At 32.2% G+C, this 27588-nt stretch overlaps 1 protein-coding gene across 1 annotated transcript in view; it reads left to right on the top strand.

Moving 5' to 3' along the window:
- Positions 1–1810: 1810 nt before the first annotated feature.
- pico (ras-associated and pleckstrin homology domains-containing protein pico) overlaps positions 1811–27588 on the top strand; it is a 133490-nt gene continuing 107712 nt past the window's right edge. The window contains exon 1 of the mRNA XM_089695743.1: positions 1811–1999. The gene's annotated coding sequence lies outside the window, so the exon portion shown is untranslated. The remainder of the gene's footprint in view (positions 2000–27588) is intronic.

The following is a 27588-nucleotide window of genomic DNA, read 5'->3' as shown; positions in this document are numbered from 1 at the left end:
CTTTGGTACCTAGCATATGCATTAATTCATTAACAAGAGACGCATACCTACACAGTATAATCTATACTAATAATATTAAAAAATAATAATAATAAAGGTTATTTGACTCAGAAACACAAACAATAATATAAAGAAATAATTGAATTTATTGTGAAATGTGAAATTTTCCACAAACCTTTCAACATGTTTTTCAGGTATTGGCTTTATTTATCCTATTAGTAAAAAGGAACTAAAATTTGGGCACAAAAACATATTGTACAAAGATTTATAAAATCTGTATTTTTTGGCTTTATCCGCTTTACATGGATTAAAATCTCATATATAATTTTGCTGCATAACTTACAAGACTATAATATTAATACAGTATTATTAGACTGTGACCTTTAAAAAAAGGCTGTAAATTATGCAGTCATCACTCTTCAATATTATCAAAATCAGTTACTTTTGAAATTAACAAAAATATTTTCTAGAAATTTGCAATTTTTACGGAATACCTCGATAGGTATATGAAGCGATCTTCATCAAAATTATATATGAGTCAAGTCAATTGTCAAGCAATTGGACAGTACACCGTGTAGACACAGCATAACCTAACTGCTTACATTGTAGAAGGTAGAAGTAAAGATAGACAATATAATTTAATACCCAGGAAGTTTTGTTTCATACTCATTGGAGTAATGTCCAAACATCCTCTTGAATATTACATATCTCCGTACTTAGAAGTTGTGAGTTGCAAAACCCATACAAATTTAATTTAATTTTGCATTGTAACATTTTATATGTAATTGTCCAAACATCCTCTTGAATATCTCATCTCCGTACTTAGAACTTGTGAGTTGCATTTTATATGTAACTAGCGGTCCGCCCCGGCTTCGCCCGTGGTACCTACATATTTCGCAATAAAAAGTAGCCTATGTCCTTTCTCGGGTATCAAAATATCTCCATACCAAATTTCATGCAAATTGGTTCAGTAGTTTAGGCGTGATTGAGTAACAGACAGACAGACAGAGTTACTTTCGCATTTATAATATTATAGTATGGATTGTCCAAACATCCTCTTGAATGCATCTCCGTACTTAGAAGTTGTGACTTATGAGTCGCAAAACCCATCACAAATTTAATTTACTTTTGCATTGTAATATTTTATATGTAATTAAAATTTTCTCGTTCTTCTTTGCTAATTAAATAAACGGATTGAAAAAAACGTGAGTTCGTAAAGTAATATAATAGTATATAATTTAAAATTATTATCGGGTAATTTCTCTTGTAAAAGAACCAATAAAGCTAATTAACTAGAGTTGCAGTATATAATATTAATATTCGCATAAACTTTTTTGTAGACCGTACCCTACTTGAGGTTTTTTTATTTTGTAGAGCTAGACATCTAAAGGACTCTACATTAAACGAATTAGGTGCCATCTGTAGTCATAATGAGAACTAGTTCCTGTATTCAATTCTATGCATACAAAATTTGAACAAGTTCCAAGCAAATCGGATAGATGGCACTTTAAACAATTACATTAGCAGTTTCTTGAATGGATTTTTTTATTTATTTAATAGGTATTCTGCCATAAATTAGTAAATTTTATTTTTAATATATAACCTTAGTAAATAAAGAAAAGTAAAATATAAAGATACATTTCAATATTAATAAGAAATCGCATAAGTATTTTCACGAACTTCAAGTAGACACTAGATGGCGCTGTAACTAAAAGTTGATTTCCACTTAACACAACTAGATGGCGCTCCAGTACATGCCAAGCAATGCGCAATCACAGGACATTATGCTTCCGCCTACACATTACACAAGTTTAGCTATTCCGGTCTGGTGCCGCATGGAGTGCGGGTGATACCGAATCGTGCGATATGTTATAGGAATGTGTATCGAAGATTTATAACTAACATAACATATTGTGCAGTGTGAAAAACTTGACATAAACTAAGTTTCATTTTGTGTTTCATTCATAAGGACTGGGATCTTACATCGCCGGCACGTACAGTAAGTGCATGTTTGTTATTAATTCGTACACATTTATATAAATGGTCTTCTGGATAACGATGTGTTATTAACTGCCTAATCGTCCACTATGTAAAGTTTGTCGAACTTTTATTTAATATCGGGAGCAGTTGATACTGGACAAACTTGTGTAATATTAACAGTATTGTTTAGAGTATTTTATTCATTGATTAATTTATATTAATAGGTAAATAATTAAATTAATTGGATCAAAATTTAAATATTATGTTTCATGATTAATACCGAATTTCAAAATAAATTTATTTAAGGATAGATACGCTTTTTTAAAGAACATGCATTTGAACTCTACATACAATTGCAAATCTAGAGTCTAGCAAAATTGCGCTACATAAATTATAGCAAAAAATTGCATTAATTTAAGCGCATCCACACACGACTTTACACGAGACAAGCAAACATGGCGGAATGCAGAATGCAATTTTTAAATTCCAGCACATTTCCCCATGCCGGTGCAAGCCCCTAGGCGTTATGGGGACTTAAAAATCGATCGATCCAAAGTCTAGGCTTAACTCAGGTCCCAACCGCAAGCTGGACTAATTCTAGGTACCCTAGCCGGGGGGTGACACCTACACGCTCCGTAGGCCGATTAAATGTGGTTTATCTGATATGAAGGGGATGAAATCTGTGTAGCGCTAATAATCTGTTTTTCTTATTGTCCTTACTAGTTGATACACGCGGCGTTGTTTGTATAAATAGATAATATAAAGGAAAATTGCTACAGTATTGAGATTCAATTAAGGAACTTACAATATCGGATTTTCTAGTTAAAATGCAGTTTTTTTTCTTTCAAAAGATTATTGGGGGAAATTAAAATATCCTCCTTTCTTAGTAGGTACAGTTACATTGTTTAGGCAGGGCGAGTTTTGGAAAAAATATAATGACATCAACACTTTCCACGGCCATGACACTACAGGCTTCGAAGAAGATGATGCCATGAATTGCATGTCTTTTGAAATATTTGGATGCAAAAGCAAATTGAGATTTCAACAATTTATTAATTCCTTCATAAGAAAATTTCAACCTAATTTTATTATAACAAATATCAAGTTCATACAAACAAAAATTCATAAAGCGATCCTGACTTCCAATCTAATGAAAAAGTACTGAATATTGACTTTACCACAGTATTACCATTATTTCCTACAGTAAGGAATGGCCTTGGATGTCGCGCGATGCCGCCGCCAGCGTAGGTAATGACGCTGCCACACGAAAATACGCTAGGGTTGCAACAAATGGGAAATAAAACAATTGTGATTATTAATATTATGATGAAATCTTTATTCATATGTACATTCAAAATAATTGCGATTATTAAATCTGATGTAATTATTTGTTCATAAATATATAATTACAGATATTGCACTGCTAAATATTATTTACGTGGACACTTTATTTTTGGATGTTCTTAATTGTATATTATAATTTATAACATTTAACTAAGTAATGCATTCGCATTGGGATGTACAATCTGATATATATATATGTCGTGGTCATATCGTAGATTTGATCATTTCATGATATGAGTGGCCATTTCACGAAATGGTCGCATTTCATGAAATGGCCAACATGGTTTGGTCAGATCGTTAAATCGTCAACGTTTCACGATATGGTCATCCACATTTGGCCAGATCGTATAAAATATATAAAGTCCATAAAACATTAAAAAATTCTGAATATTTTTAGAACTTGTTTATTGTCATATAAGTTAGTGCCACGGCAGTGGCCGGCGAATGCCAGAAGCGAATGGTTTTTGCAATAGAAAACATTTAGGTTAGGTTAGGTTAGACTTTAATAAAGAACGCACGAGCCGAGCGAGCAAAGCGAGCGTGCCGCGGTAGCGGCCGGCGAGTGCCAGAAGCGAATCGCTTTTTAAAAAAGGAACAATTATAATAACATAGGATATATAAATATATTTATGTAAACGATTTTAGACGCATTTTTTCCTCAATATAAGATATCCGCATTTTCCATAGTACTCGAACCTCTTCGTCGTAAATTATTTGCTATGACTTTCTTCATATTGTAATAAAATGAACTATGAAGTTTTAAACTGCGAATAATTAAATTTTCGCCAGCGCGGCGGCCGCCATCTTATCACATAAACACAGCGCTTGCAGCGCCTCTACCAATAATTAATGTAACTATTTTACGATATGATCAAATAATTTTGATCATTTCATGAAAAAACCACGCGTTTAGTGAGCCATATCGAGAAACGATTTCTTATCATTGATCTGCCCAAACCACATCATGATGTGGCCAATAGACATTCGAGCATTTCATGAAATGCGACCATTTCACGAAATGATCGATCATATCATGAAATGAGCAAATCTACGATATGACCACGACATATACATAGCCTTGATTTTAATTCAACAGATACAATTAATACAATCTTTCTGAAATATTGTTTCCTTCTGGGATTTCAATGTAGATTTACATCCGTAAACCGAACAGTTTGTGCGCGCCATAATAGAATATGTAAGTACCTATGTATAATAAAATTATTACACAAAAAATACGACTGCGTCATCCTTTCGCGCTAGGTAAAGCAAACTAAGCGTGTTTGCTTTACGCGGCCCGCGTCGCCCGACCCCCGCCAGTTCCCCTCCGTTTCTCTGCACAAGTACATTCGTCGCACTACTGTAGGAAATAATGGAAATACTGTGACTTTACTCTCCGATTGAACTCTTTATAAATAAGAAGCTTTTTTCCACTCAGGACAAAATTGGTAAAAACTTCTTCAAGCTGTGATAAGTAAAAGTTACGATTTAGGGATTGCAAGAAAATATTATACCTACTCAATATACCTAGGTACCTTTTTCTAGAACCATGAACGTAGCACACTAATATAGATGAGAGAGATATAATAAGAGTCCCCTTTTATTACATACCTACTAGCTTTCCGCCCGCGGCTTCGCCCGCGTTTTCAAAGAAAAACCCGTTCCCGTAGGATTTCCGGGATAAAACCTATCCTATGTCCTTTCTCGGGTATCAAAATATCTCTATACCAAATTTCATGCAAATTGGTTCAGTAGTTAAGGCGTGATTGAGTAACAGACAGACAGACAGAGTTACTTTCGCATTTATAATATTAGTATGGATATGGCAAGTTTAATTATTTAATGATAGAGTGATTGATAGCCTATTTAACACTTTATTTTCTTCCATTTATTACAGACGTGGCTAGATCTTTTAGATATTCAAATGTTTGAAAATTATACACGTAAGAATATGTGGATGTGAAAAAACGATGTTTTCATAACATTCTTTGTTTTCATTTTAACCGTGAATCCTTTATTGTTCTCACGTAGTTTTGTTATATCAAAACGCTTTGCGAAATTTACAATACGACTTTATATCGAACAAGAAATGTTGTTTTAATTTACATGAAGAAGTTAACAAAATAATAACTCGATTTACCAAAGTTTTAATGAATCGTCTTCCCTTTCTGTTATCATAATGTAAAATTTTCAAGAGATTTCGAAAATAAAAGCCATGTATTTGGCTATTTTATTATATTATGTATGTTTGTATGCGATTGCAAAGCGAATTATGTATAACTACTTATTTTTTTTATTAATACCCATGTCTCAATCAACAATTCTTGAAATATTAAACTGTATAATTATTAAAGGCATTTAGTTTTAGTAACATTCTCATAAAGACTTACTTCTTAGATACTTTGATATTCTGTTTATACTTTACTAGCTTTCCGTCCGCGGCTTCGCCCGCTTTGTCTAAAACCTAATAAATTATATACTAAAACCTTCCTCTTGAATCACTCTATCTATTTAAAAAACCGCATCAAAATCGGTTGCGTATTTTTAATGATTTATCATACATAGGGACAGAGAAAGCGACTTTGTTTTATACTATGTAGGTAGTGATTATACATATAAATCCTCATAGATATGAGAAAAATTATTCGCAATATCAAAAGACAGTCAACGATTAGTAAACTTTAAAAAATTATACTTATTAAAATTCGTTGTTACACATCACTTTAATACATTTGGACACATGGTTTCTTTCAGTACAAATACCATATATAGGTCTCACATCCTATTAATTTAAACTAGATACACGACACGTGTATAAACTAGCAAATGTATAAATAAAACTACACATGTGGTGATATTTTGTTTCGGCTAAGGATAAGATTTATCATTGTAATTTTAAATAATATTTCGTAATGCGTTGGTAAAATTGAGAATTTATGAAATATGAGATCTATGCTTCAACTTTCGAACGGATTCGAACCTGCGTCTTCTGCCTAGTTTAAGAATGAATTTTTTATATTCTTAAAGAATATAATATGTATTAGTATAATATAAATTATAATATTATATAAGTTTTTGTGACAATTGGAAAAAAAATGGACAAAAAATTTATACATTATTAGATAAACGTTTACTATTCATGAAAATTTTCTCTAAAAAATTCTTATGTCAAAGTCTATTATGTATTATGTATATTAAAAAGTGTCCTCTTAAACCACGAAAGCGAAACCAGATTATAAAGTTAGCTAACAATAGTAACAACATAGAGATGGTTTTATTTCGTAATATTTATATTTCTTCATACAGTTGTAGTGTCTGGAAAATAACTGGTAGGTACCTATCAATAAGTGATTAATAATGATAAACGTATTTATTTATAACTTTCGCTTCAATTACATATTAACATTTATTATATTCAAATAAATGTATAATATTATACAATATAAATTATGAATTATGGGATAGTAAAGGTTTAGTAGGTAGGTATTAAGGGCAACTGATGCTGAAAAAATCTTGCTAAAAAATAGATTCTTAGACAGTTATTTTGTATTAAGTATTGTGAAGTACATGCTCGTATATTTGCCATCCAATTCAAAATAAAAGCCTATCTACGAAGTACGAGTGCATAACATGTTTTCAAAAATCCACCAATTCCAGAGGTAAATAAATTCAAACATAAAAACAACTTCTTACAATAAGTACCTACATGTATCGATATGTGACATGAAACAGATGGACAAGCAGAGATAGCGCTACAAATCAATGGAGGAAGTGATGTGGACCCTAAATGATCAATTGACATAAAGCTTGTGCAACACAACATGCTATGAAATATTCTTGCTCATTGAGGCAATATGAAAGATAAAAAAACGTGTGTCAAAGTTCGAAAAAAATTCGATCACATTTTCATCGCCTCACTTTTTCTACTTATTATTTAAGAATTATTAATAATATAGCATACTGATTGACAAATACATATAGGAATCATTCTCTAAATAATAACTGTCAAAAAAGAAAGTTCGTTTTTAGGCTCTACTAGCTGTAGAGCTAGTCTTTTCTGTGTTCTTATTAAATTATGTATAACAGAATACATTTCACAATAAAACTAAATGAATATATCTGTATATAGCTTACACTTATAGCTGGAAAACAATCCTTATAGATACAAGCGCTAATAAAATAGTTGCAGCAATGCACTCACAGCTCCCGAGATAAGGGCTCGCTCATATTGGACACGTATAACTGATTGTGTTTATTCTAATGTCATTTAATTCATTTAAAGTTAAATGCACTAGAGAAGATTATTAATCATAATATATGTGTAAAAATTATTTTTTGTTAATTTAACATTTAATCCTCTTTTTGTTAGTCTGTTTTTCCCTCATGAAATTTCCATATAAAAAGAAAAGTAATTTTATAAAACACAATCAAATATAAGTCAATACGTTGCTAATTAAAAATATAAACAATAAAAACAGAATTTACTCTACATGCCTATAAGTTTACATAGTTTAGATTTGATTACTTCAATTTCTAATTTATAGTGTCCTTCCAACGTAAATATCTTAAATCACCAAGTTATTCACAATAACATCAAGACCCCTATATCTCATATCCATCCATACAACCTATCCCCATTTTATTTATTCGTATTATAATTTACGTATTTATGTAGTAGGTATTTACATAATTTAATTTATTTATTATTATTTTTTTCTTCTTTTTGCACTATTCCATTAACTTCATACATTTCCTTTCCCATTAGGTTGCCTGGTAGAGATTGCTGCTTAGCAATAAGGCCGTCTAATGTACACACTACACACTAACTATGCCTTTCTTTGTATTAATGTTATTTTTGTCATAATTCAGTTTGTGCAATAAAGTGTTATAAATTAATAAATAACCTAGAGGTCAACCAATCCTGGCCTATAAAATGATTCCTTCACCAACATGGCCACATCCCAACATCCGAAATCATTGAAGAGTTGAATGACCCCGCATCCTCCTCACCTACTAAATTGTTACTTATCTTGAAGATAGGGGTCGACCCATCCTGTTATATGTGCGAATTTGTTGCTGATATATTTATCTTGGAGATAGGGGTCGGTCATCCTGTGCGAATTTGTATCGTCAATCGATTCAATTCTTAAGAACGATACTAAGACATACAATACAACTTACAAGACATTTTAAAGAGAAAACTATCGGAGAAAACTGTCAATTTTTCTTGGTAGAGACGTTCCAAATTTAAATTTAAGAAAAAAAAACATTTAATAAATAAACAAAACATAAAATATTTAGATACCTACTTGTGATTTATGAAAGAATATCGTAAACGTAACAGTTCCCATAAATACATCAATTTTATTATGGGACAAAATTAATTATCATGATTGCCATTTACCCGTCCAAACCGGGGTGTAGTGGCTAGTTAAGAAATTAAATGAAAATTTTATAAAATCTAAAAATATTCACTATATCGCCAAATCATAATACAACTTTCACTCACATTTCAACTTTCATTACATTTACATAAATATTTTCCGAATCGGTTCATAAATAATTGATATGTAATAAAACATAGACAATCGAACTGAACCTCCCCTTTTGAAGTCTGTTAATCACTAATGCATGTCATCATTGTAAAATCGATTACGCTACTTGAAAAATGACGGTTGTCACGCAAATATGCTATAATTCTGTTATTTATAGATTCCCTGTTTGTATTTCACTTAGGTACATCAAGTTGTTTCTAACATCATACATGTTGATAGATGACGTTTTTAAACCAAACCGTTAACTAACTTTTTTTACGCATTATTTTTTAGCTCCTGTTGGTTAAAATGTTGAAAAGTAAGTAATAAAATCTAAAATACAGTAAAAAAACACGAAGCTATGTAATCATTTCATTCATTCATTCCATGTACATCGATAATTTTTATTCGATTCAGACACGACTGTCAAATTGACATTTCACGCATAGAGCCGCCATGTTTATTTTTATAAAAACAAAAAACAGTTCTTAAAAAAATTGCTCATTATAATGTTTATATTTCAGATGTGGTAGTTCAGTATTATATTATGATCTAATAAAATATTTCAGTCTTAAAAGCTTTTTTTTTCAAATACGTATAATATTATGTACAGAAATTGCTATAAAATCTGCTCTTTTAAAGTGTTGTTATAACTTGTAATTTCATATTCTATCAATATTTATTCAATTTTTAGCGTGCCCAAAAACTAAGGCTGTCTCGTCAAACCAAACATTCGTTTCATAGGGCTTATGGCATTCGGAGGGTTCCCAGCATAGGGTTGCCACCAAGAATTCATTAAATAAAATATAAGATAAAATAATGCGTTATAACTGAGTTGATTTTATAAGTAACAAATACAATATTCCAAATATATAAATAATTTCCATCCCAATTACCATTTATATTCCTCATTGTTCTATTTATTCTCCCGTTATTGACTTTGACTTAAAACAATTATAAACACAAAAGATCTCTTACCGAGAACAATAACAATTTAGCTAAGAAATTTTCCAAATCAATTGTTCAAACAATAAACTCGAAAAGCGGGAAATATTTATATTAATTAACATCGTAGTGGCAGCCCTACCGCGCCCTTGGTGAGTCACCGTTTCATATACGGGAGGGACACGCGAACCTCTCCCTGCATTGAATAATCTAATTTGGATATTTGAGGGACTTCCAGACGTTCAAATGGCGTTAGACACGTTGACTTACACTTATGTGACCGCGATGCTCAGTTGTCATCAATGATCAGGATAATATAAATTATCAATACTATGCTAGGTTAAAATATGGAGTAATTGCATAAGTAGGTAGGTAATAAGCTGAATGGAAACTGTATTTTTGAAGATTACTAAGATGTTATTATTAGATAAATATGGTTAGAAATATCAGATAGTTTATACCAAAAGAAATGTGGGTATAAGGTAGAGACGATGTGAACACTGCAAAGATTCGTAAAATGTAAAAAAGCTGAGAGTAATTGTCTGTATTAATTAAATCGTAATTGATAATTTGTAACATTAATTAAGTAATCCAAATGATATAAATGATTATTTCCTTTGGAAAACTAACAATAACCGCCCGCACTAATGTGTTCTGAATAAATAATATACAGTCTGTACAGTCAACAACAATGATCACCATAGTTTTTGTCCTTATTAATTCTACACAAGTTGTTTCTTTTTTTAAGCAACTTCGAAAGTTTTCTAAAACTAACTTATTCACTATTGATTTTTGTATAATAACTGTCTACTGTCAGTAAATTAACACTTTTACAAAACCCTTTACTTCTTCTTCGTATAGGTTACTATAGCAGCTGTGCCCCGCGGTTTCACCCGCATTTCTCCGCTCCTGCTGGCGTTAGCGTGATGATATATAGCCTTTCTCGATAAATGGGCTATCTAACACCGAAAGAATTCTTCAAATCGGACCAGTAGTTCCTGAGATTGGCGCGTTCAAACAAGCAAACAAACTCTTCAGCTTTATAATATTAAGTATAGATGTAGTAACATAACTTTTAAGTAACTGTGGTTGTCTTCGTAATGCCGTTCCTAAAAACTCCTCGAAACATCTAGTACCTCTATTATAGTGTAAGTAGGTACAATAACCTCATTGCTTGTTATTTCTATTACTCTTAACAACAATGTATACCAAACAATTTAAAGACTTGAAAAGCGTAACAAATTGACTCAAAATTACGTTAAAATACCTTCAATGTATTGTGAAGAGCTATAAGGATGTTTTTCAGTTGATAAGTCGCGACATCGCGTGACAAACCGGGGGGAAAATATAAGGGTATTTAGACGGTAAATTTATTATGTAACCAATGTATAAATATAGGAAAACTGTTTACTTTATGTTGGACTCTTCTTGGAAAAGTCTTTGTAGTGGACAGAATTAGCAATTGTGATGGAGAAGTTCCGTGTTACCTTGATCAGAGTAGGTAACATGTTACCTACTCTGATCGAATTTTTTATATATTATAGACAACTGCAACTGACAACTATCATGTCTTTTTACTTAATTACCACCAGGTTTAAGACCTCTTAGTTCTACTTGTAGTTTAGAAATACCCGAGAAAGAAATAAAAATAAAGTAATGTCAAAAATTTACCGGGACAGTTGTTAAGTATGTAAGTAAGTAATACAGAGACGACAGAGAGAAATAAATTACAAATTTAATTAGTATTTTATTATTGAATTAGCCTTGGAACTCTTTACTTTTATTAGATTAGAGAGCAATAGTGCACCTAGAGCGGTCATTAAAACTGATGGACCAAATGCTTACTGATATAAATGCGTTTGTTTGTCTGTTTGTTTGTTTGTCTCAATTTCACGTTGGAATGGAGCGATTATATGGTATACTTTTTGTACCTGGAGATAGTGAGGAGTTGATTTACATACATTTCAACGCAAACTTTACGCGATGAAATATCTCAATAAAATAAAATAAAAAGTTCATTTATTGTGGTTATCTTTCGTCCACTCGAACAATAGATATCGCGGTCGGAAAAGTAGTTGTTTATAGTTTAATAAAACAAACATAATAAAAATACAGTTAAGTTACTCAGGTGTAAATGGCGCCAAGATATCGGGATTGAACCCGTGACCCACCGGAAGCGGCACATTATGTGTCAGCCGTGATCGATTGACGCAACTTCCGTCATGCGAATGCTGGTAATTAATGCTATAGCTACAGCCTGCGACGTTGTCTGATGTGGGACTTCCCATTTTATCATTGCACTATTTATATTCTTTAAGAATATAAAGAAAAAAAAATTATGGCTAAAATATGTATTTTAAATAAACTTTACTGTATTGTGTATTTTCAATATTATAATATATTAGTCTTCTATACTATTTATTATCCAAAAAATGTGGCCAAAAACTCTAATAGGAGATCTGTGTCACTGCAATAGAAACAAAAACCAAATAAAAATGTCACAGTTACACCCACTAATACTTACCTTACATGTAAAATGTATACTCAAGTCTTCAATAAAACATATTGCATATTGCATATGCCCCAAGACAACACTTGGAACCTGTCATTAAGCACAGACATAAACTCATAAACAATAATGTCATCATAAATGTCAATAATTGATACAACATGGCGCCGCACTGACGTTTTCTTATTGATCAATGCATTGACGAGACAGTGTAATTATACATTTGGCTTTAACTTTGAAATGATATCGTAAGGAAACAAAGGTCATTGTATGAATGACGCCGTTTTATATGACAGCAGTTAAATTCAATAAAATTTTATTAATTCATTCTTCGTTTCCATTCCACTATAGTACTGGGGTTACCGTGGTGTCTAAGAGCGGCCGTACACGCTACACGGGCGGCTCGAGCAGTTAACGGCTGATCGGTCGAGCGGACGGTAATTGACTGCTTCAGCTGTCGCTCAAACCGCGCAGTTGACGGCTTGAAGCGGTCGCGACTGCTCGAGTAGTCCGTATGCGGCAGTGAATGAATGTGAATAGTTCACCGCGCGGTCGCAGCTTAAAGCTGTCGGTCTCGACTGCTTGAAGCGGTCCGTGTACGGCCGCCCTAAAAGCAGTATTATTTCCACTGTGAGAAAATTATGGCGCTAGACGACCTATCATTATTCCACACTTAGATTCCACACTACTATAATACTGCTTTAAGAAAATATGGTTACTCCCCTGATCATAATTTTGTAGGTATAAGTAGAGCATTGTTAGGTGAGGCCATGGCGTTAGTCAAAGCTAACTATACCGAACTTGACATTTTAGTCAACAACAAGACGCACCCATTTTATTTGTATTTACAGAAAAGCAACTCATATTTCCTACGCTTGAATAGGCCAAAATGAGAACAAATGTGACTTAAGTTTACCTGTAATAATAAATAAAGGAAAAGTTATATTATATGAAAAGATCCTAAATATATTACAGATACATAAGTACTTTATCATGTACTAGCTGCTCCGCGCGGTTTCACCCGCGTGGCTCCGCTCCTGTTGGTCTTAGCGTGATGGTATATAGACTATAGCCTTCGTCGATAAATGAGCTATCTAACACCGAAAGAATTTTTCAATTCGGACCAGTAGTTCCCGAGATTAGCGCGTACAAACAAACAAACAAACTCTTCAGCTTTATAATATTAGTATAGATTAAAAAAATAATTTCATTTGAACAAATAAATAAAACCCACATTAATATAAGTCATTTCCACAAAAACATAACAATCAAACAATATCAATAATCCTCTCTCAAAAACGAATCCCATATCAATAAAACCTTTGAATATGGGACTTCTATTTTGACAGATCGCATGCCTAAAGGCAAATCGCATCGGTAACCTGTATCCCATGGATTACCCCATATCCGTAGCGTGGCAAATGGAAATCGACTCCACATCACACCTATAAGCTGGTATCTAGTTATATTTATTTTACTGTAAAATGCTGCGATTCTATATCGAACTATGATACGAAATCTGTTGATAAAAGGGGTATGAAAATTAATGTAAACTTTTGATTGTTTTGTTATACTTACATAAATACTAGCTTTCCGCCCACGGCTTCGCCCGCGTTTTCAAAGAAAAACCTGCGTATCTCCCGTTCCCGTGGGATTTCCGGGATAAAACCTAGCCTATGTGTTAATCCAAGTTACCCTCTATATGTGTGCTAAATTTCATTGAAATCGGTCCAGAAGTTTATGCGTGAAAACCATACATACATACATAATTACAAACCTTTCCTCTTTATAATATTATTATAGTATAGATTACTAAGCGAATTCTGAGTAGTTGTCAAAAAGTCTTGTAAAAGTTGCAGATACATCTCTCACCTAATTTGTTAACACACTTTTATTAACTTGGTATGTGTGTAACAGAATTTGTAGAACGTGACTTTCTTCCACTTCAAAAGGTTTAAATTTAAATGGAAGAAAATTGGCCACAGTTATCAATGACAGCTATTATAATATAAAACAGAAAATGTCCAGGAACTTCTGAATTAGTTTTTTTTATTATAGATACATAATAATAAAGGGTTTAAAGGTTTTTTACCACCTACAATAGCAATAAAGATGACAGGAAAAATTGATAAAACAGATTGATGCGACGAACGCTCTTATTTATTGTGTTAAATGCTATCCATAGCCTATTAAATTCAAATCGATCTATATCTATTCTTATCTAAACCGATTAACTACTATAATTATCAACTAGCTGTGACTCGCGGTATTACCCGCGTGGCTCCGCTCCTGTTGGTCTTGGCGTGATGATATATAGCCTATAGCCTTCCTCGATAAATGGGCTATCTAACACCGAAATAATTTTTCAAATCGGACCTGTAGTTCCTGAGATTAGCGCGTTCAAACAAACAAACAAACAAACTCTTCAGCTTTATAATATTAGTATAGATTTGAATTTCCGCGAACGCTTAAGTACATGAAACATTTCCCGACATTAGGTATAGTAACAATTTAATCTGTGACAATACGTCGGAGACAGATCTCTGAAACTCCTACCAATGTTAGACCATTGCTTGTTAATCAAGTCGATTATAACAGCGACGCTAACTCGATTGCGACCACAACACCAATTAAGGTCGTTACACGCGTTTATTTCGCATTGCGAATTCAATCGACATGTACGTGTGTTCTTGCTTCGAGTTGCGTTTTTGTAGTCATTTGTTTTACAAATACCTAATAAAAGTTTTGAGATTACTAGTATTATCATATTTAATGATAAGGAGTTTTAGAAAATATCTACATATTTAATTTGTTTATTGTCTCTTGTTTTCGTTACGTTACCATATTTGAGATAGGAAAAAATGTTTTTTTGTAGCACATTAAAACAACATTTAAAATATACAATATATATTTAACAGTTAATTATTGAGTACACTTAACTCACCTTTATCGATAACTTCCCGCCCTTATCAGATTAGGAAGTTAAGTATTTATTGAGTAAATATGGGACATTGCCCGCTACGATAGTGTTCGTGAGAATCCGTGTGTATTTCCATTACTTGCGCACATTGCAAGGTCTTATATAGAAATAAATATTTAGTTTTAAACGTATTCTATCCCTCAATCACACAGACTTATGCAAATGGTAATTGTTAAAACTTAAAAATATGTAATGACGATTCTAAAGTGCTTCTAAAAGAAGTCTAATTGAATAAATAAATGTTTGAGTTTGAGTTTAATTATAAGATAATTAGATTGAGTGCAAGTGCAGCTCAATATAAATAATAAATAAATAAATAAATAAATATTTCAGGACAATTTTCACACACGGCACGATCTGATCCCATACTAAGCTTTCGCTTGTGTTATGGAAACCAGGGCTGATAAACATACATATTAAATACATACTTTTATAGATAATTAACACCCAGACACAGATCAAACATCTATGTTCATCATACAAATATTTGCCCCGGGTGGGAATCGAACCCACGACCTCTGGCTTGGAAGGCAGGGCCACTACCAACAACTAGGTCAGTCAAATAAAACTACTAGTGGTTCGCCCCGGCTTCGCCAGTGGTACCTACATGTTTAAACCATCCTATCTCTCAAGTTGGATCGAACTGCACATGGTGTGCGAATTTTATTATAATCGGTTAAGTGGTTTTAAACCATAGGAGTCCATTGAGGACAAACATTGTGACACGAGATTTATATATATTAAGATTATCTGTGTTATTAATAAGTATTAAGAAAAAATCTGTACGTATTCTATATAATAATATGTCGTCATCGCCAACCAATCAATATTGTACCTTTAACAATTGCTTCAACAAACATCTCAAAATCCTTACAAAATCACATTCCGCATAACTTTAATTAAATCTTCGTATACCTGTATCGTATACAATACATCTAAAAAGGTAAGGAATTTTCTAATTTCCTCACGAACCTTCCAAGGTACACGCCGTACAAAATATTGGCAGCGACAAAGCCTAGAACGATCGATGCAGGTAGATAGCGCATGTAGTGGCGAAATAGCCATACCTGTGGCCATACCACACCACAAGTTTCGTATTTCCCGTCTATTTCATACTTTGTCGCTTACTATCTACATAGTGGTAATGATAGACTAGATATATACTAGATACAGTTTATGTACAGTATATAATTTATAAATTGTTATGTAATAACATTCATATTTTTTTTTGTTTAAATATCATTATTATTATTTTTCGCTTTTTCTCTCAACCTTCCTTTCAATTTAATTGAGCTGATTACCTTCTGCCCTGGTTGCCTAGAAGAGATCACTACTAAGTGATAAGGCCGCCAAATACACTAAATTGCTTCTTGCTTTTATTTTTACATATTTTAGTATCTTAGACTCTTTAGTCGTATTAAAGAGTAAAATAAATAAATAAGTAGGACCAGAAAATAGAGACATATTTTAATACAACATATTATTTGCACGAAAATGTATCTTGTAACTTTTTCTTTACAATTACGTTTTATACCAACTTACAACGACATTTTATTATAATAAAATATGCGGTAATATAATGGTTACCTAATAATAAACTTAGTTTAATAAATAACAAAAATTGAAAAAGCATTAATTTGGGAAATATTGCACAGCGACGGTAAATATCACATTAAGGGCCGATTTTCCAATGCTTGGATAAAACCACAGACATGTATATTTAAGTAGACAACGCAAGTACCGCGATCTGTATGAAAACCAAGCGTGTCATATTTTTTGTACTGACCTTGACTCGTTATGACGTCACGAGCACTTTTTAGTGATGTTAATTTCATTTTACGCTAAATCGATTAGGCCGCCCCTCGCGCGGCGATTCTAGTATCGTCCTATCCCATCGAAGTAAATCGAAAGAAATCAGATCAAACTAGATCTATGTCTAAGAGGTAGTCAAATAAATGAATCGTAATCGATTACTAAATCGATTCAAGACAGAAAAATGATAATTAGTTACCATAGACAGAGGGATGATAAAATAAAGTTATAAACCTTTTAATATTCTAACAAGTAAACTAATGTGTTTTAGCTTTTTCTTACATATGCCCATTGAGTTACCATGTACTACGTACTAGAGAGGCCATCGAAAGAAAGTAATGAAACTGTCAATCAATCAATCTTTATGTCCCGTTGCATCGATCCATTTTCCTTTTATGTTCGGGTTACTTGGAAAACTGAAAAAACAAACATAGTCTAAGCAATAAGGAGTTTTCTTAAAAAAACTCCCAAGATGACACTTTAACTAATGGCGTCCATGTCCATATTTATTTTTAGTACCTTTGTATTAAAATACTTAAAAGTTTTAGGTCAAGTCGTATTAAATGACAAAAAAAATCTATGCCTTTTTTTCTGAAAAATTGCTCCTTCAAATTATCATTTTTCTGTTCGATTATAAAATCGATTAGAATCGAGAACTGTTGCATCAAATGAACATCACTAACCACAAAATTGGACAGAAAAATGAGAACAGAAAAATGAGAAGACGCTATTCATTGCTTGTTATCATACGACGCGATCTTTATCGTGCCAAGTAAAAGCCGCAATGTATTCCGAATCATTTCGTATGATTTGGTATCCGTGTTTGTCACGATCGTTTTCCGCAGATATTCTTTATTTGATTTTAAAATAAATAGTGCATATTCTGATTAGAAAATTACTTACCGGTGGAAGGAAACATCTCTGCTAATTCGGCCACTCACAGCTGTGGAGTTTCTACAGTTTATAACGGCGCAATTCGGCATTTTACTTTATTCAGCTTCACGTCTTTCCTCGGCGAACTGCAAGCGCGGACTGAGTGTAGGCCAGCGTCAAGTAAGTTTCATAAACTTAGTTTGGACACGGGAAGTACATACACTCGCTTAGTCTATCTTGATACATGTCTGTGGATAAAACTTATTCGTCCAATAAATTATTACACGATAATATGAAAATGTCATGTAAACTGTCAAATACGGGCAATTAGAATACGTTTTTAAAATGGTAGTTTTATACATTATTCGACGAATAAGTTTTATCCAAGCATTGAAAAATCGGCCCTAAAACAATTTAATCATAGAAATTAAACACAAAACTTAAAGCCTTCATTCCTTTCTATAATCTATTCTAAACAAACCGGACGTTAGTATGAATTTCATTAACACAGGATTCAAATACTAAAGAGGAATAAACAAAGCGGCTGCGATGTTATTCACGGTCGAGCTCGAGCATCTCTCAACCATCCAGACCAATCTGGGCTAGACTCGTATTGTCCCTTTGAGCTAGGTCCGGTGTTCCGAGCTAACATTACACTCGTCGTTTCACTCATTTGAACATGAATTTGTCTGAATATCGGTGTTAGAATATGCAAGGAATTTTCATTCAGACTAAGCTAATATTGGGATTAGACTTCTCTTTAGTCTTTATTTCAGTCTTTAGACTTTAATATGAATGTTGTAGTCTTGTTGTAGTAATGTAGGGTGTTTTAATGGACATTTTACTAAACGTTAGTTTATTCGTATTATGACTATGTTTAAAGCTTCAAAGATTTAGGTCCGTTATATATTGTAGGGTGTACTAAAAGTCATTTTTGAACGTTAGTGTTAAAAGTTCATTTAAAATTTTGTAATACAAATAAACTGTATTCATATATAGGGTGTTTTTAAAGGATCCTTGTATAAACATTAGCTTTATCGTAAATTTGTAAATTATCTTTAAATTTCTGCATTTGGATGCGAATTAATAAACACTTGCATAGTTTAATGTGTGAAGCACTAAGAAGTTCCAAGTTTGGTTTCTGGTACAACAATTTTGTTGACAATGTGCGCTCGTCTTTACTTTTAACTTTAAACTTGGCTTTACTTTTGTTTCTGTGTTATTTTAGCAAAGCCAACGTCGTTCAGTGTATACAGAAAAGTTTAGGTTTCAGAACGTGCAGAATAATATATTTTAATAAGTTTTAACGACTTTTGAATAATAAAGTACATTGGCATAGCAAGTTGGGGAAAAATTTAAGGAGAGTGAAATTAATTTCTCGAAATTTCCAATTTTGGATGCAAACAATACGAAATATTAATTATATTAATTAATTTCTAACTAATTGAGCTAAATATAAGAAGCTATAGATTTATTTATCTTTCTTACACAAATTTTACATATTAATATATCTGTATGTACTGTACATGTAATGCACGTACTGTCCTAGGGTATAAGATACATTATGTACTAGTTAAGTTAGATACAAAAAGTTACAATTTTACAAGTACTCATAAATAAAATGAACTCCAACTTCAAGTTAAACCGCGTGGGTTATACCATAATGTGACACTATGAAAGTTACCGTGGGTGGTGTAGGCGGACCGGTGGGTCATTTGACCCACTACGTCACTGGGTCTAAGGTTCATGCACCCCATATTGTCAAAATTACAACGCGTAATATCATACAGCGCTTGTCTCGCTCTTCCTTATGACAAATAAAGGGTGTGAACGAGACGGACTACCTACGCATATTATTATTAACGAAAATTATTTTTATTAATTTCGATATTCTTGTTTACGTAAGGTAATATTGTACTCAGATTGAATAAAAAATTTAAGCTGTTTCAATAAAGCTATTAAGTTGTTTACAAACTTGTATTTTCGTATTTTTAAGGGATGAATTTGTTTACAAAATACTCCACTCATAAACAAGTGTTTTGTTTTTCTATAAAAGCTGATACCTAGAGCATGGGTATTTATTTCATAATATGATAAGAAGATTAACTTCTTAAAGATATTTATTTTGTTTATAAATTGACTAGCAAATGAATTTCATACTTTATACTGTTTATATTTTGTTTTAGAAATGATATAGAATCGTGAATATTACTTATATCTAGAAGTATATAATTATAATCATAAGTTATTATGTCATTACAAATAGTACACTTCCTAAAGCTTATTAAGATTTATTTTTTACCCATTAGGAATTCTATCACAATAAAATTTATTACAATCAAACAGCGAGTAAAACCGCAAGTCGCAGCTAGCTATAAAATTCTATTCTCATACACGCAACCAATCAGCTGATGCTGCGGTGTCTCGTTAGAAGTTTCACGACCAACAAACAGTGCATTTAAATCTAGTCTTTTGTCTAGAAACAAAATAAGTGTGAAATTCGCTTGTAGCATTTTTCAATTCAACTGATGCTATTGAATTTTTCATCCTGTGCGGATGTGCCCTATTTTTAACTTAACGAACCAGTGAATTGCCAATGGTTTGTACGTTACGGGTTTTACAATTAAAATATTTTATTTGGAAATTTTAATTTTACGACTTCAATATGACTATTTTATAGCTCATGTCATCCTGTGTTCTGTAAGCTACATCTCTGTTGAGTATCATCAAAATTCGTTTGGTGGTTTTCGCGTGAAAGAGTAACAAACATACATAACTCACGAACTTTCGCATTTACAATAATAAGTAGAATAGGATGTCATTTACAAGCTTTTCAATTGTCAGAACTTTAAACAGAAACTTTTCGTTAGCATTTTGGAATGTAACACGAAATAAAGTAATTTCATAACGTAGCGAGGTATTTGTTTCCAGTTGTCACCTCGGAGTTTCACATAGTTGCTAAAGTATTTATATGAAGCGAAATGTTTTGAATTTGTACTCAAATTTTCTAAATAATATACCAAAAAAGTTATGCAATTGATATCAATGAATCACTACATAATATAAAACAAAGTAGCTTTCTCTGTCCCTATGTCCCTTTGTATGCTTAAATCTTTTAAACTACCCAACGGATTTTAATGTGGTTTTTTTAATAGATGTGAGAGAGAGAGTGATTCAAGAGGAAGGTAGTATATAATTTATTAGGTTTTAGGCAAAGCGGGCGAAGCCGCGGGCGGTAAGCTAGTAAGTAATAAGACAACTTAGGAATAAACCTTGATATAAAAGTGAATCTATTACAAAAATTCAGTTTATTGCAATGAAAATCGACAAAGTTGAAAAGTTATTACAATTCGAATTTATTCGGTGAACTCAATGAAGACGTTAAAATCGATACCGACAAGTCTTTTACTTTAAATTTGCATTTCATACTTAGACGGGTTTTTGCATACTATTTTGTAGGGCTGCCACTTGTGTTACAATTAAAAATGTCACATTAAACATGCACTATCTAGACAATATTAATTAACATGTAGATTTTCACTAATAATTTGTATATGTAATGAAGTGAGACCAAAGTTTATAGTTTGTAGCATTAAAAATAAACTCAAACTCAAGAAGCACTTTTTTCTAGAAGCACTTTTGAAACGTCATTACATATTTTTATTAATATGTTTGATATTTAATTATTCTTCAATCTGTTTAATAAAATAGAAAACGAAAGTTACACCTGTACCATTATAATCACATGAAAAACATCCATTTAAAAAAAAACAAAACAATTTATTGCTTAAACGATAAATGCGATAAGTAATATGACTCAGTACCTACTTATTTAATGAGCCCAAATCGATAAAACAAACAATAGCAAAGTAAACTATTATGAAATTAACTCAGTGCTGCTAACTGCGTTGCACTCACTTTAAGACACGTGCTGTATAAATCTATTAAAAGCTGGCTATTTATAGCATTTCAATGGGCAGCCGGCAGCCCTAAATGCGTCTGCACTATGGTCTTAGGGCCCGTGGTGTAAGGCCAGTGTTTGTAGCCCGGCAGAAGCGATAGCGGATTTTAGAACTTACTGATGTTATGTAGAGCTAAGACTATGACAGACTGCCCGTCTTGTATTCGCAAGAGCAATAAACTGTAATGTATCAGAAGATAGGGTACAGAATTATCTTTGATGTAAATACTTTTTACAAGCTGCAAAAAGAACCTCCTTATTTTAAGAGACATTCTGGAGATATGGACTGAAATATAGAAACAAAACTTTTTCAAGACTAGCCTAGCGAACACTTTGGCCTCATATTGTCTTGCAGCTATTAACTTACCGCGTTACACAAAAATATATTACTCAGCGAAAAGCTATTGTGCATAGGTACACCATTTGTATTAAACTGATGTATCAAAGAAGATCCAGCAGAGGATAGGAAGAGGAGAAATAACTTCTCAGGCAAAACTAAAAATTTCCACATCTCTTCTTAAAACCTTAGATGAAATTAGTAGGTACCTACATAAATTTCTAATTTTTCGCTTCGCTCCCGCCCCGCTTCGCTCGCCGCTCCGCTCCACCGTCACAGCGGTCTCACCGGCATCGATCAGACGGCCCTTTTGCCGCCTTTGAAACACCGCACGCACTCATGTACACATCGGGCAGTCACGATTTTAAACCGTATTAAACCACGCTTGGATAAAACCTGGATTTATTCCCGTCAGAATATCACTTGCATTTTAAAATTCACTTAATTGTATGATTAATAATCCCGAAAATCTATATCTATCTATCTCCCAAGTAAGTGAAATAAGAACTATTTAGAAAATATAATGAGTAGCAAAATATAACCGAAAAGTCTCCCTTTTTACACGCTTTTAGCTTCACCTGTATGTTTGTATGTTTGTTTGTAACCGACTTTTTGGGCGCGATTTTGACCCACTTTAAACGGCCAGATTTCGTTCAAACTTTGTGATTTATTGAGGACCGATGACAATACACTAATTTGATAAAATTATTCCATTTTTCAATTTGCAAAATATTTTTTATTTTTTAGTTCGGTTTTCTATAAAAAGCGTGTTTTTTAGTTTTTTTAACTATTATTTATTATTTAACTCTAATTTCAAGCTATATGATGAACGTGCGTGAACTACGTATTTAAAAATAACCTTCAACCTATCTATTTATCACCGATGCTATCAACCTATTAGTGTACCTATCATGTTGACACGCTTCGCCAAAGAGTATACATACACACATAATTGACATAATTGTGTGTGTGCATTCAAACTAATTTTATACTCCATTAACGTACCATTGTGATTCCAACGACCGTATTCAGGTATTTGCTTCCTTTGTTATAGATTGCATTTGAATAACAATAAATACAATGACAATAAATACATTTGAATAAAATGGAAATGCACATTTGATTCAGTTATTATTTAGTCGCTTTAACTAAGCATGTGTTACGATCCCGAACGGATGAACTAATATCAGTGCAGCTTTAACTTAAAGCATAACAGTTCTTAGCGATTTTTTTTTAATTTAAATTTTAATGAGGAATAGAAAAAATTCGACCACGAGGCGGGACTCGAATCCGCATCCTTTCACGCCAATCCGGGGTGGACGCCTGACCAACTCAGCCACCCGTGTCTAGAAGATATAACTTAAGTAATACTGTGAGATTTTCGTATTATATGTTTAGTAGTAGTAGAGAAGTAGTAGTATATTAATTTCAGGGTTTTAATAATATAACAGTAACACACTCATTTTAATTATTCAAAATACGAGACAAATTGGCGGCGATTGCTTGAAAATTAATTTCGCACCAAAATTTAACACGAATAAAGAGAAGCGAACAATAGCCTGTTAAATCGTTCGCGCGAATTTGATTGAATAGTCCAATAAATTCATTTGTATTTTCAATTTTGATATTATTTTAGTACAAATTTAAGTTATTTAGTTCAATTGGCTTTGTACAAATAATAAGCAATTATTAAATCAAAACACAAACGTTAATTCAATCAAAGAGGCTTACTTCACAAGTAGATACTTTGTAAACATTAAATTATAAAACACTAGCTGTGCCCCGCGGTTTGAGTCACGTAGAATATGTTATAGCCGTCTTCAAGAAATGCACAAAAACAATTGCACGCCTCATAAGCGAAGCGTTGAGGTGGGTACTACTGTCACTTCGCGCAAAACATCTGATTTTTCAAACTTAAAATGTCTTTATGTATCATACATTGCACTTGTAAGATAATACATACACACACATATTAAGAAAAAACACTATTTTTAACATTCATGATATTTTTGATGTCATTTTTGTTATTTAAACTAGTTAAAAAACAGTTTAAAAAAGTTCTGTCTTGGACGTCCGTGTGTCTGTATGTGCGGAGGATTTTCTTGTTAACACGATAGCGACCGAAATACTTTACTAATCGAGTCTTTTTTTTTCTCTTACGCTTGAGTATGCTCAGGAATAGAACCCTTTCATTTTTCAGGGTCTGATTCGATGTGGTTTAATTGTTATGAAATAAACAAAAATTAATTTTTTATATAATTATTTATTAATAATTATTAATAATAATTAAAATTTCTTAATAATTATTAATAAATAATTATTTAAAAAAAATTATGAGGCGTGCACTTTTGGATTTTCCAAACTATTTTTTTAATCTGAACCACGAAGTTAATGTGATTAAACAAAAATGCGAACAAACAATTAAATAAACGCTTTTTAGTATTAAGTTAAAAATTTAAGTCACACTACCCCATTATCCTTTGAAAATCCTGACGTTTTATCAGAAGGATTTCTCTCTCTAATCCTGAACAAATTAAAGTTTGACAGCTGACTTTAATTTCTTCAAGATTGTGGGTTAACTATAATCTCACAAATCGTCAAGCCGCAGGAAATTACTGAAAAAAATATGATTATTTTGGAGGCCACCACTGCTCAACCCATGAACGGAGCTGCAGCTGACGTTACTCAATGACTATTTTAACAATTGAACAAATTATCAGCCCTTAAATGATTGACAAGATTAATTAAAGAAAATCTCTTTTCTCATACGAAAGCCGCTGAAACTCGAATAATTTCTGACTTCTGTCAAAGTTCAATTTCCTCGTACAAAGTGACCCAATTCGATTCGAATCATTCTAAAGATTGTGCGCATTTAATAGACATAAATCTAATGAAATTTAATACTGGCCAAGTTTGAGTCGGACTTGTATTAGGGTACTTGTGTTCCGTACATTGTACAACTTTATAACTTTGGCGCAGTGGCTTATGATACTGATAGTGACTGCAAGGTGACTGCTCTAAAGGCGTTCGATTTTCACTAGACAAATATTTTGCAATATTCTATGTATGTACGTAGAAAATGTAATTGTCTTTACAATATTGGTAACGGCAGGTTCTTCTCATGTTGTTTTCAAATGAGAGAAACTACAAAATAAAGTGAAAACATTTAATAAGAATCATAGACTTTGACTTGACTTAATATTTTACTTTTTGAAGTCAATTTTATATCGTGTATGTTTCTAAACTAAACTAACTAAACTCACATTATTCGAATTCCAATTTCTATTTACTCTACTTTTCACACTGACAGTAAGACTTAATTATTTCCCTAGGTTAATCCGTTCAACACGGAACCTTAAAAGAAATTGATTTTTCATCTCGCCATAAGAAGCCTTTAATAGCCAATAAAGCGGGGACTCTGGGGAAATCGAAGTTGTATTAAAAATATGGGTCATGCTTTGACGCGATAGTGCAATAGATCTAACTAGATCTTACGCAACTGCGCTTTTCATTTAGCACGATTGGAGGCAATTGCTTGGAATGTCGGAAATGTAAATTGTTGGCAATGCTCTAAGAGTTACTTATTACGTTGGAGTTACTTCTTCTAATGACTTCAAAAAAGGAGGCGTAATTCAACTGTTCTTTAGTGTTACTGTTCATTGTTGCACCTGTGCTTAGTGAATAGCAAAAACTGTTATAATATTCAATATCTAATGTATTTCGAATTCCCCTTCTATGTAAATTTAAGCAAACAAAATGTAATCATACGTTTCAGAGAAATACGACAAACACATACATATAATAGACTGCTGTCTTGTAATCTACAGATATCAATACTTGGCAGCCCTCACAGAATATCCTATGTATTGCATAATACATATTACATAGCATATACATGATATGTATCAAATTGATAATGTCCTTTAACTGGAAGTGAAAACAATTCACAGAAGATTGGTTGGACGTCATGCATTGCTTTCATAACTTTAATATGTAGATATCACACACTAGCTGCGCTTCGCGGTTTCACTCGCATTGCTCCGCTCCTGTTGGTCTTAGCGTAATGATATATAGCATATAGCCTTTCTTGATAAATGCACAGAATATATAGTAGTACTACGATAAATGGGCTATGTAACACCGAAAGAATTTTTTAAATCGGACCAGTAGTTCCTGAGATTAGCGCGTTCAAACAAACAAACAAACTCTTCAGCTTATAATATTAGTATGGATATAATATTATATCCTTGATTATACCCAATATGCTTTAATATCCCTTTTTCTGTTTCCATGGCAACTGTGTATAACGATACCAAACCGACACCAATACCGCCTTAAAATTAATATGTTACGTAACCATGCCAACTGTCATAATCTTGTAAATGTCGTCATTTTGGCAAATATTGCAATGGTTTTAACCAATTTTTAATAAGGATAAATGATTCTATGCTATTTTAAACCAGACAACAAATCAAACAGATAAAAAATTATGAATATCGGCAAAATATCGGTCTTTTGTTAAATTTGTTTGCGAAAAATATATGACATTTTCATTAATTAAAATATGGATATAACATAACAAACCGACACTTCAATTGTATTTATTTAACACCTTGTTAAAAATTTAATAAAGCTCTTTGTTGACGGTTTGTATTGAAATAAAATATCGTAAAAGTAATTCTCTACGTTTTGATAACCGAAAAATCAATTTGCCGGACAAATAAAAGCATGAATAAAATTGGTAAATAAAAAGCTTTGATATCGAGTGAATAACAAAAATATTTTTATTTGTGTAAATATAGATATTAAATTTCGTATAGACTAGCTTGAACCCGTGGCTTCGTTTGCTTGGTCTTAAGCTAAAGCGTATATTTATTAGTTTTCTTTTATAAGATCTTTTTAAACTCTATAATATTGCTTCAAGAAGGTCTGAGATAAAGTAAAAAGGATTGAAACTAGCCTATTTATTTTCTTTTTATCTCTTTATGAATATAGATTATTACTTTGTTCCATTGTAGTGAAGACAATTTTCTATAATAATAATTTATCAGCTCACAGCTGTCTGAATTTTTTTAATTATATCAATATTCATGATAAATTATAGACTAATAATTATTCTATAGATCTATAAAGATAGTGTATGTACTTTATTAATTATATTTATTATAAATTAGTACGTTTTTAACTATACTTTTGCCAAGGTTTTGCTTATTTTGGGCCGAAAGTTTAAGGAATATTAATGTGTTTAAACAAATAATTTCTATGGATAGATTGTATTATATCAATATAATGTACTATTCAATATATACATGA

The sequence above is a fragment of the Colias philodice genome, chromosome 1 (genome assembly GCF_061535455.1).
Source record: "Colias philodice isolate Cphi_HAF_F1 chromosome 1, ilColPhil1 Martin Lab GWU primary, whole genome shotgun sequence".
NCBI lineage: Eukaryota > Metazoa > Arthropoda > Insecta > Lepidoptera > Pieridae > Colias > Colias philodice.
The sequence above is the reverse complement of the archived record's forward strand: the minus strand, read 5'-3'. Positions and strand labels throughout refer to the sequence as shown.